Source organism: Nicotiana attenuata, unplaced genomic scaffold (assembly GCF_001879085.1).
Source record: "Nicotiana attenuata strain UT unplaced genomic scaffold, NIATTr2, whole genome shotgun sequence".
Taxonomy (NCBI): Eukaryota; Viridiplantae; Streptophyta; class Magnoliopsida; order Solanales; family Solanaceae; genus Nicotiana; species Nicotiana attenuata.
Genome location: NW_017670245.1, coordinates 1,968,062 through 1,980,428, shown reverse-complemented (window position 1 = coordinate 1,980,428; position 12,367 = coordinate 1,968,062). Strand labels below are relative to the sequence as shown.

The 12,367-nt window shown below is 38.0% G+C and overlaps 1 long non-coding RNA gene across 1 annotated transcript; it reads right to left on the bottom strand.

The window, feature by feature from the left end:
• Positions 1–421: 421 nt before the first annotated feature.
• LOC109236591 lies at positions 422–7,535 on the bottom strand. The gene is made up of 3 exons (XR_002069522.1): positions 6,975–7,535; positions 778–926; positions 422–687 (listed from the first exon to the last, which is right to left on the bottom strand). It is a non-coding gene; the product is annotated as an uncharacterized LOC109236591 (long non-coding RNA).
• Between the last annotated feature and the right edge of the window lie 4,832 nt (positions 7,536–12,367).

Here is a 12,367-nt window from a genome sequence, read left to right as displayed (position 1 = left end):
TCTAATTAATTAAAATAAATAATATTATATTGTGAAACTATTTTTTTGGTATTTTTCAAGATTAAATAAAAATAAAAATAGATAAAAATAGGTGAAAATAGTATTACTACATTAAGTACTAATTAACCTTAAATTAAATAGACTTGAAACTATTTTTGTGTGTTTTCAATTTTTTTAAACTACTAAATAAAATAACAATAAAAATAGTATATTAGAATCCTAGAAAAATTCAAATAACTCAAATAAATATATAAAATAGGGAGAATAGCCTAAATGGCACTTATGCTTGTGCCACTTTGTCATCCCGGTCCCCAAACTTAATGAAGTTTCATCTAGACACCTCTACTTGTTCAAAAGTAATATTTTAAACCCTTCTGACCATTTGTGTTCCTCAATGTCTCACTGTATTATCCACGTCAGATAAAAATATTCCATGTCATTATTTTTATTCACAAAACTATTTTTGGAAAAGTAAAAGTTGAATCCTAAAATTTTCTCTCACAAACACATTCATGCCTTTCTCTCTCTGAAAATCAGCCATTAGCAGAGCCTACCCTATGCTCCAGTCATAGCAGAGCAGCACTATGTTTGTTAATCCTCCTTGTTACGAGCTAGTCTGGCCCGGTGTCTAAGCTCGGCTTTTTTCCACCTCACAATCAGGTAACATAGTGAAAAGAGGGTATTAACCTGGAAAGAAGAAAAGTGCGCAGCAAATTAGTGAGTGAAAACACTAGAAATGACGGAAACAAACAGAAAGGAATGACCAAATAAACTCACCAAGATTATTATCGCAATAACCAATAGAGGCCTAGACCAGAGTGTGGAAAGAAAAATGCCGTGTGAATCGAAGTAATTCTGGCGTGCAAAGCTTATCCAGTTTGCAGCTAATAAGCCATTAACCCTTTCAGCGCTATACACTCCTCCAACTGCATCATAAGGAAACTAAGTAGATGTTGGTTAACAGCCTCAAAATTTATGCTTTCAATTAAGCCACAACTTTTTCTTTTTTACTTTCAATTTGAAAACCAACAAATATGTAGTTTTATAGATCCAAAACATAGAAAACCAAGACGAGGAAATGAATAAATTCCAAGAGTTTAGCTTGTGTTCAAAGAACATAAAATGCAATCACCATAAAACTGATGCTTCTGGGCGTTAACCCCCCTTTATTTTTTCTTTTCTTTTCATTTTTTGGTATTTTTAATTAAAATCATAAACTTTTACTCGCTTCTTAAAGCGTGTAGTCACGCATTTTATCCAACTCAGCAAAGCAAATGCCACATAGGCTTGGTCAATGGTCAGAAGGATTTAAAATATTACTTTTGAACGAGTAGACGTGTCTAGATGAAACTTCATTAAGTTTGGGGACCGGGATGACAAAGTGGCACAAGTATAAGTGCCATTTAGGCTATTCTGCCTATAAAATATGCGAAACTGCTAATATAGATTGAAGACATGACGGGTCAAAAATTACATGTCTACAGCTATCCCTCTTTAACTGGAAACACGAAGAGTTTCCAGACAAAGAACGACAAGACAGATTTTTTGACCCGACCCTTATTTAGATAGACCAAAAACTAAAAGAAAAGAGAACGTGACCGAGCCCTGGTATCTGAGCTGCCTACATATCCTTGGCTATAAAGGAATAAGGGTATGTGTAGTTCAGAAATGAATGAAGTGATGGATTATGTGGAGAGGATGAGAGAGTTGAGTGAGGTACTGTTCCGTCGAGGTTCCGGTCCGTGGTCCTGTTATTACATCAAAATTAAAAATCAAAAAGACTAACTAAGCCTGTCAGCTATGAGTTACAAGATTCTTGTCTATAAGTCTTATGAAGCTGGATCTTGAGTCTTGAACGGTTCTTCATGCAGACTTTGATTTGAACCTTGATGCTTGCTAGCTGCAGGTGTTGATTCACTCTTCCACGGCTTCTTCGGATCAAAACTGGACACGCCGTGCTAGTGACTTCAGCCACGTCTTGAGCAGTTCACATCTTTTTTCTGCTTCAGCATTTTGGATTCACTTCTTTTTTTTCTTTTCTTTTTTCTGGATTGAGACTACTTATGTTGGTCATCTTTGACTGTTGACTGGCATTCTTGCCGCGAGCTTCTGCTACTTCTAACTTGAATTGAATTCTGAAATGACTTCCCTCGTTCTCCACATGGGTACCTGCTACTGACTTGAAAGATGAAATAATTCCGTAACGAATTCTCTCGTTCTTCAGGTGGGTGCCTGCAATCAAAATAACAAAACAAACAAAATTTTCTGCCCCAGTTTGCACTCTGAAGATTTGTGAGTTGTTCGCAAAACTGTAAACCACTTATGCTATTGATGCAATGATGAGAGTAAGATAAAGACTCTACTAGGATGCGCGTCTCTTACGAGTAAAACCAAGAAAATTTGTCTAGCAAATGCATCTACTAGAAATAAAAGGTGAATGCCCAAGATTAGGATGTGTGTCTCCTAGGGTAAAACTTGAATGAACAAAACTAGGAAGTGCGTCTCCTAAAAAGTATAACCTGAAAGACCCAGACCAGGAAATGCGCCTGCTAGGGTAAAACGTTTAACCTAAAATTAGGAAGTGCGTCTCCTAAAGAATAAAATCCGGAAAAAAAAACAAACAAACTAGGAAGTGCGCTAGATTTGAGATTGAGCTTGCAAAAAAACTATAAACTAAGCTTGACTAAAGTAAAAACTGACTATATTCTCCAGGCGGGGCCCCTGATTTCAAGAAAACTAAAGATTGATAACATAAGAAAACTAAAAATTGACCCCCTTTTTTTTTCAAATCCAGACTTCACTTTTTAAAAAAAAATTTATTATCCTAGCAGAAAATTTATCAGACTAGGTTTTAATCTTAGGAGAAAGATTCATCATACTAAGATTTTGATGCTAGGAGAAAGTTCATCAGACTAGGTCTTTTTTCTTCTCTTTTTTCTTTGGTATCTTAGGAGAAAGATTCATCAGACTAAGACTTCGATCCTAGGAGAAAATTCATCAAACTAGGTCCCTTTTATAAATTATTATCCTAGGAGAAAATTCATCAGACTAGATTTTATCTTAGGAGAAAATTCATCAGACTAAGACATTTATCCTAGGAGAAAATTATCAGACTAGGTCTTTTTTTTTATCTTAGGAGAAAAATTCATCAGACTAATATTTCTTATTAGGAGAAAAATTCATCACACTAAGATTTCTATCCTAGGAGAAAGTTCATCAGACTAGGTCTTCTATCTTAGGAGAAAAATTGATCAGACTAGATTTCGATCCTAGGAGAAAATTCATCGAACTAGGTCCATTTTTCTTGTTATCTTAGGAGAAATATTCATCAGACAAAAATTTCTATCCTAGGAGAAAATTCATCAGACTAGGTTTTCTATCTTAGGAGAAAAATTCATCATAAGATTTTTATTGGGCCTCGCGCCAACTATTTGAACCCTTCGGGGATTTTTATTGATATTTCCTCACTGTTTTGACTTTATACTTGAACTCAGTCATGATATATTTCAATGTTTTCATACTCAGCCATGTTTACTATGTTTTAACACTTATATGATCTTTTAAATGATAATTGGGCTGAGAAATCCTGTTTTACTACTGCCGAGTGGCTTGTGAGGATTTTTGCCTGAGTAAGGCCGAGGGCCTATGTTGTGAGGAAACACCGATCATGATTTTAGGCCGAGGGCCTGAGATATGTACACCACGAGGTGGCTTGATTGATATGCGGCCGAGAACTAGTGATGATGCCACGAGATGACTTGATATTGCGCTTTGGTCGTAAGGGGCCCCTCCAGGAGTTTGCACACCCCTAGTGAGCGCGGGTACCCATTGTGATGTGAGATATAGACCGAGCGGCTGGTATGGTTTTGAGATATTGCCCGAGGGGCGGATTTGTTGATACTGTGCCCGAGGGGCGAACCTTCATGTGTTTTATTCTTAAATGCCTGGCCTTATCTGTTTAACTGCTGGAAAGGCTTTTTATGAAGTTTTGAGTTGAACAAAATGACTTTTCTCATATTTTTACTGAGTTACTATTTTTACTTGTTTTACTGCTTCATTATATCCGGTAATGTGCCTTACGTGTTTTCCTGCTTCCAGTCTTTATTTATGATTATTACTCACTGAGTTGGAGTACTCACTTTACTCTCTGCACCCTGTGTGCAGATTCAGGCGCATCTAGTCCCGCTCCCGAGTGTTGATCTTTCCAGCTCAGGCGGACCCGAGGAGTCTCTAGGTAGCTGTCGGCATTCGCAGCCTGGAGCTTCTTATCTATCTTATTTCTTCATGTTCTTGGTTTCTGTATTAAACTCTGTACACTTCTTTGAGTATTCCGGATTGTTTAGATGCTCATGACTAGTGACACCCCGGTATGGGGCTGTGATGGGTTTTATTCCGCATATTAAACTTTGGATTATTTTATTATGCTTTAGGCTGTTTCTTATTGTCTAACTGCTTAAAACTGAAATGGGTTAGTGTCGGCTGGCCTTGTCTTCACGAGAAGCGCCATCACGACCGGGTCCGGGTTTAGGGTCGTGGCTAAAACATTTTTGAATCTTGAATTTTCTTTTCAATTTTCGAAAGAAAAACTTCTAAAGAAGAATGAAAATATCTTTTTGGATTTTTAGAAGAAATTAAAAGAAAATATTTTTGGAATTTTTTTTTTAAAATTGGGGTCTCAAAGAAAGACTTTTCTAAAGAAGGAAGTAAAGGAAAATATTTTTGGATTTTTGAAAATTGGGGGCCGGAACCGATAAGGTTTGCCAACGTATCTCACATCCGGTGAGAATCAGACCCGCGTAGTTTGGCCAGTTTTGACATAATTGGAAAAAAAATATGATATTGACTGACTTTCATTCTTTGAAATATATTTTCTTTTCCTCTTTTTTTTTTTCAAAAATGTTGGCAGAGTTTCGAGGAATTTTCAAATATCGGAATTTTTAGAACTGGATGAATTCTCTATCGTACCTCACTGTTGGTTTTTCTGTTGCTTTTCTTTCCTTAGCCGGTCAACATATAAGCCGAAGCAAATAAATGTACAAACGTCATGTAAGATGCATCAGGATTGTCTTTTATTTCGGGTACACCTGTCCTAGACGAACCCAACCCCTGTGTTGAGTCCCCTAAGTCATAACACATGATGCAAACAAATGTTCCTACTAGGGATCCGGCATGAGGCTATGTTATTCTAGGTTTAAAACCCTGAGGGTTTGTTCTAGATATGGTTTACCCAAGCGGACAACTCGAGCCGAGGTGGGGGCAACGTACCGGGAGCACGAAAGTCTACCCGGCCTTGTTGCTGACCCAAGCCTCGTTCTATTTGTTATGACTTCTAACAGAAAAGTGGGCTATGCGTACGTGTGCACCATATTTTAGAAGACTCGGAAGGGAGGCGTGAGAAGAGAATTTAATATAGTTCAAGTAAGCGACAATTAGCACATTAGGTTCACAAATACTGTAGTATCAACAAACAATAAAGCCAAGCAATAATCATATTAAAAAGCTCGAATTCTTGAACGCTGAACAAGAGATTCTGGGGTCTTGTCCGCAGCAGAGTCGCCAGAGCTGTCACACCTCCTTTTTACCCGATGGGTGATAGTGAGTTTTTCCAATTAATGTGACAATAACCGAAATGGGATTATTTATTTAAATTCAGAGCCGCCACTTGGGATAATTTATGGTGTCCCAAGTTACCGGTTTATTTTAAATCCCAAATCGAGGAAGTTTGACTCTTATTTATGGTCTGCGAACACAGAAGACCGGGTAAGGAATTCTGTTAACCCGGGAGAAGGTGTTAGGCATTCCCAAGTTTCGCGGTTCTAGCACGGTCGCTTTAATAAATATATCTGGCTTAATTAAATTGTTTAATTACATCTTTTAGAACCTATGTGCATTTTACCTCTTTTAATTAAGAAATTATCCTAAAACGAGTCACGCGTGCGTGTACTCGTTTCGTTTGGTGTGTCAAGAATCATGTGACGTATACGTGTACACAATTAATCACGCTTTGTTAATATTAAGAAAGTTTGGCCGAAGTTGTGCGGACACATACTTCGATTTATTTTGAGAATCATAATTATGTCACGCGAACGTGTACACAATCACGATAAGAGATTAGTTAAGAGCGTGCCTAAAAGCATACTATCAATGTGAATTCTATGGATATTGTTTTATTGGAAGCCATGAAGTGTTTTACCTTTTGGAATCAAACTATTAGTATTTGAGGAAATTAGGCTTGCGAGCCTTTGTTCTTGAAAGGGTTCGACAGAAAAACTAAATTGAGTAGCCTCATTCTTGGTTGAAATCAATTTAGTCCATAAGCCGGAATAACTTTCAAAACAAATACTCTCTCTGTAAACCTATTTCCTTTTTGGTCCGTTCCAAAAAGAATGAACCCTTTCTAAATTTGATAACAATTTAGCTTAAACTTACAACTCTACCCTTAATGAGAAACTTTTATAACCACACAAATACTCTGGGGCCCATTTGGATTTGTTTAGGACCACAAATTCCAAAAATCTTCATTTTTTCTTAAACTCCGTGCCCAATCAAACAGGTTCACATAAATTGGAACGGAGGAAGTAATATTCAACATGTTAGCGATTTGTGGGTTCAACCTTGATAAACTAATTGGATAGTCTAAAAATCCTACAGTCCTCTTTAACCCCCACAGAACTAACATTGGCCCAATAATTCATTTTATCTTTGATCCCTTGAACTAAAAACCATGTGACCCAATATTTAATTTAAACACTCATTCTTATCGCCTCAACCTTTAAAGGTTTAATGGCAAAACCAATGGAAACGATCAAAACAAATCAACATTCAACTAATTAAATCACCAAACTAATAAACACAAGAGAAAACGTTTATGAAGGAAACACATAGAGCTTTAAGGAAAGAAACAAATTAAGAGCAGGTATGATACGTACTTAAACAACAAGTGAAAACGAAACTTTTATTGTTGAATTTCTAACCTTTTTGTTGCGTACAAAGAAGAAAATACCAAAAGAAACATCAACACTTATCGAGCTGCTATTAGCTCGACCGACCTTGCAAAATCGGTGGTTTAGTGGCTGTTTTTTGCTGGGTTTTTTGAGCTGAATATTAGCTCATTGTTGCTGGGTTGGGGCTGTTTTCAACTTGTTTTTTTGGAGTTGCTTTTGAGAGCGATTTCGAGCTGAAATTTCAAGGTGTTTTAATGAAGTTTATAGCCCGTTTTCATGGTTGTTTGGAGCTGGAGTTTAGGTGATGTCCATGGCTAGTTTTAGGCTAAATTTTAGGAGTGAACAGTGACTCTATGGTGAAGCTAAATGGGGAAGATGAAATATTTTTTTTGTGGGTGATAAAATGGTGAGGGAGAAGAAGAACAAGAAGAAGGCTGCTAGATTTTTGTTTTTGCCAGATCTCTCATCCTCTCCCTCTTCTGTGCTTTTTAGTCTGTTCTCTCACCCCCAATTCTCGGTCCGTTTTTATGAAGGGGTGGGAATCTTTTTGTGTGTGTTAGCTGCTCATTTCTAGGGTAAGGAATTAGGGGTTCTAAAAAGTTTTAATTTGGGTGTAAAGGGTATTGGGCTCAATATTTTGGGCTATTTGAAATTGGGCATTTCCAACTCAAAAAAATCTTAATTATTTTTTTTACAAGTAATATAAAATATATACTATAAAAATACATAACTAACTCTAATTAATTAAAATAAATAATAAAATATTGTGAAATTATTACTTTTGTTGGTATTTTTCACCATAAAATATAAATAGATAAAAATAGGCGAAAATAGTATTACTATATTAAGTACTAATTAACCTTAAATTAGATAGACTTGAAACTATTTTTATGTTTTTCGACTTTTTTTTTAAATACTAAATAAAATAACAATAAAAATAGTATATTAGAATCCTAAAAAAAATTCAAATAACTCAAATAAATATATAAAATATACGAAACTGCTAATATAGCTTGAAGATGTGGCGGGTCAAAAATTACACGTCTACAGTAGAATTTAAATAAGTAAACAAGGAAACACTGTAAAATGAAACATAAATAAGGAAGCAATAACATGCATGCAGAATCAATAAAAATCGAATTTAGGGAAAAATAGGTAAACCCTAGTTTTCTAGGTAAAGTAAATATTGACAAAATATAACAAAAATCGGATACACAGTAGAATATAGGACGGATATAGACATAATAACACTTAAAATCAGAGAATCGAACCCATTTTGGTTCAACCTCAAGAGATCTGAAAACCCTAGTTTTAGGATAAGTAAGAATCAACAGAAAATACACAGAGACTAGTACACATAATAGAACAAAGGATGAATATAGACGGAATAGCAGAAATGTCAAGGATTTGAAATGATTTTTGTTCGATTTTGATGAGATTTGCTTGCCATGTTTAGGCAAGTGATATTAGGCTATATAGATGATATTTACACCTTAATATTACCATGCTTTATTGTTGTTTTATAGGAAAATTGATAACAAAATGCTCTAAATGGTGTTCTTTTGTTTCGCAGGGAATATTCTAAGTGAGGAAGCACTACGTAGTGTTTTGGAGGCAATACTGTGAAGAAAACGCCCAATCAAGAAGTACCCGAGCACAAAGAAGCAAAACTAGACTGAGTAAAAATCCACCGCGATCGCGGTGGAACCGCGGCAGATCAAGCGTCGAGGCAGAATGCTCAGCGTGCACCGCGGTCTTGCCGCGACCGCGGTGCACTGTTCACTCGCCAGGAATTTGGGGACCAAAGTGTAAATTCGGGAAAACTTGTTCCAAACCCTTATAAGCTTTTGAAACTCGCCCAAGATTGGTAAAAAAAAAGCTTGTTTTAGATTACTTTGGAGGCAAGAACAAGTGTGACAAGAGTAACAAAACATTAGAATTCTTCTATCTTCTTTTGATTATTTTTATTACCCATTATGAATAATTTAGTAGTTTTATCTTGTTTTGTTATGAGTAGCTAATTTCCTAGTCTAGGATTTTGATGGAACCTATTGAAGGATGAACTTCTTGTTATGTTAATATAGTTTGCCCGGTTTAATCTCTATTTGGTCGACTATGTTCTTATTGTAGTTAATTGACAGGATCCTCAATTAGCTGTGCCTATTTAGTGTGCATAACTCGGGAGAGAGTGCACATTTAGGTAATTGTTGAACAACACCACTCCCAAAGTATATGAGGGATCAATAATCGAGGGTTTAAAGGCGGGATTAGAGATAACGAATCCTTGGGTGTGATCTAAAGTGAGCTGTAATAAACAAAGCCAGTTAGCGTATCTCGGGAGAGTGCGTGTAGTAAATTATTATGATTACTCGGGAGAGATTTACGGTAATAATAGTGCTCATGATTGATAGACATGATTAGACAATTCTATGTGAAGCATAACCGGAAGGGATTCCATCAATAGGGGAAATCATAACCTTAGAACCTTCTCTTAATTGTTTACAACTTCATCATAGTTAGTTTTCAGCTGCTTATTTACTTTCATTCGTAGTTAGTAAAAATACCATCAATTGTTATTTACAACGTTTGGGAAGTTGATTCCGTAGAATTTAGTAATTCCAACAAGAGTAATTGATATGTAATTCCTTGTGGGTTCGACTCTGGGCTAAATACTCAGATTATATTTGCAACGTCCGCGTGTCCTTTTATTAAGGCATAGTTGGCCGTGATCAAATTCTGGCGCCGTTGTCGGGGAATTAACGGTGTTATCAATTACAATTGAAAGAAATACAGAAATTCTTAGTGTAATCAGTTTTCTCTATACCCAATCTATACATTAAAATTTTAACGTTTGTTGACTTGGTTGTACAGGTGCATGCCTAGAAACTCAACGAGAACTGGTGAAGTATTCGAAGCTTTATCTGATCCTGAGAAAGTTTTTAAGGCCTTGAACCATGCCAATCGGAAAAGCAAACAGCAACAAACAATTGAACAAATTGAACCGAACATGGGAGATCACGAATAAAACCCAACGGCACCTCTTGTGCCAGAGGCTGCTCTCTATGACTGGGCATAACCCACAGCTGAAAATCTGGCCACAGCGATTGTAGTCCCGCAGATACAGGCTGAATCATTCCAAATCACGAATAACATGCTGCACTTGTTGCAAAACAAGGGACTATTTTCGGGGTCACAAGTCGAAGATCCTCAACAGCACTTGAAAAATTTCCTGTCAATTTGCAAAACCCAAAGGCAGCCCAACGTAACTCCGGAAGCAATCAAGCTGTTATTGTTTCCATTCTCAGTGACAGGAGCTGCCCAGACCTGGCTAAACTCACTCCCCATAAATTCCATAACAACTTGGGAGGAGTTAGCCAAGCAATTCCATAACAAGTTCCACCCACCCAACAAGACTGCTCAACAAATTGATGAAATTTTGAGTTTTAAACAGAGACCAATGGAGACACTGCATGAAATATGGGAACGCTTCAAAGGGATGCTGGTTATATGTCCGCACCACGGTATTCCAGATCTGATGTTGGGGCAGCGGTTTTACAAGGGATTGTCAGATAGCGTGAAGAACATAGTTGATGCTTCAGCTGGTGGAGCATTTTTGAGCAAAACATGGAGAGAAGACCGAGTCTGCTTGACAAGATGACACAGAATTTGGGATGGACAACCAGGAATGCACCTATCACCCCAGTGGTTCACTCATTGCCCTTAGATCCATCCAACTCTATGGCTGAAAATATGGCCACCTTATTGACACAGATCAGTATACTCACCAACAAGGTGGAAGAATCAGGGCAGAAGCAGCAGGTACACATTGTAGATACTACCAATGGGGGCTTGTGCACATCTTGCATTAGTCAGCCAATTGGTAACCAGTGGAATGCGGAACATGATCATCATCACTACCCTGAAGACATGAATTATGTGTCTAATTATGGGGGCCAAAGACAGGGTGGTCAAAATTGGGGTCAGCAGCAGCAGCCATACAGGACAGTCCAGCCACAGTTCAACAATGGAAACATGGGAGGTATGAGACCTCCTAATAATATGGCACCTTACCAAAGGCCACGGGGATACAATAATCAGAATCAGCAGCAGGGGTATCATCCTCCTCAGCAGCAGCATGGTGGACGGCAGGAAGATGGGTTTGCTAGACTCGAAGTAATGATGTAGCAGGTTATTGGGTCTAATGCAAAAATTAGTGAAATAGTAGATGCACATGATTCAGCTATCAAGAATATTGAAGTGCAGATGGGCCAGATTTCGATGTCTCTAAACAATCGTCCTCATAGGACATTACCTGCAGAAACTCAAATAAATCTAAAAGATCAAGGCCCGAAGCAACTGATGGCAGTGAGTCTACAAAATGGCAGAGACCTAGACGTGGAGCAAGAGAGGGCTCGAGAAAGCAGACAGGCGGAGACACTTATACCAGTGCCTACTGAGCTGGATGAGTCAACGAAACTGACAGAGGTGACAGTCCAGCCTGCCCAGGAAGAAAATAACATTCAGATTGAGACTGAGAAAGAAGCTGAGACAGCCCGGGGACCAGCAGTTGAGGTGGCAGCTGATAAAGAGCAATCCCAAATCATTGGGAAGAAGAGACCTCCTGCACCATTCCCTCAGAGGCTGGCTAAATACCAAAAAGAGGAGCAGTACAAGAAATTCTTGGAGATGCTGAAACAAATGCAGGTAAATATTCCATTGATAGATGCTTTGAAAGAGATGCCTGGGTATGCAAAAATGATGAAGGACTTAATGTCCCGAAAATTTGATTTCCAAGACTTGGCCACGGTGACTCTTACTCAGACCTGCAGTGCAGTGGTGACTAGACCAATTGCGGAGAAGCTATCTGACCCAGGGAGCTTTACAATTCCCTGCACTATTGGTAATTTTTCTTTTGCTAAGGCACTTTGTGATCTAGGGGCCAGCATAAATCTTATGCCCCTGGCAATTTATAAGAGGCTGGGGATTGGAAGAGCTAGACCCACTTCTATGTTATTGCAACTGGCTGACAGGATTGTAAAAAGACCTTCTGGTATCCTGGATGATGTGTTGATTCAGGTAGGGAAATTTGTGTTCCCTACAGATTTTGTGATCTTAGACTGCAAGGTGGATGAAGAAATTCCCATAATTTTGGGAAGGCTCTTGTCCACTGGGGGAGCTCTCATTGATTGTGGACTGGGGAGCTCAAGATGAGACTGAACGACGAAGAGATAACATTCAATGTGCAGAAATCTATGAGGCGACCAAGTGAATTCGCCAATTGCTCTCTTATTGATGCCGTGGATGTAATTGTAGCAACTGATGATGAGATGCTGACAATTGAGGACCCCCTGGCTACATGTCTGATGAATTTAGATGAGGTGAATGGAGAAGAATTGGCAGAATGGGTGTTGGCTTTAGAGGGC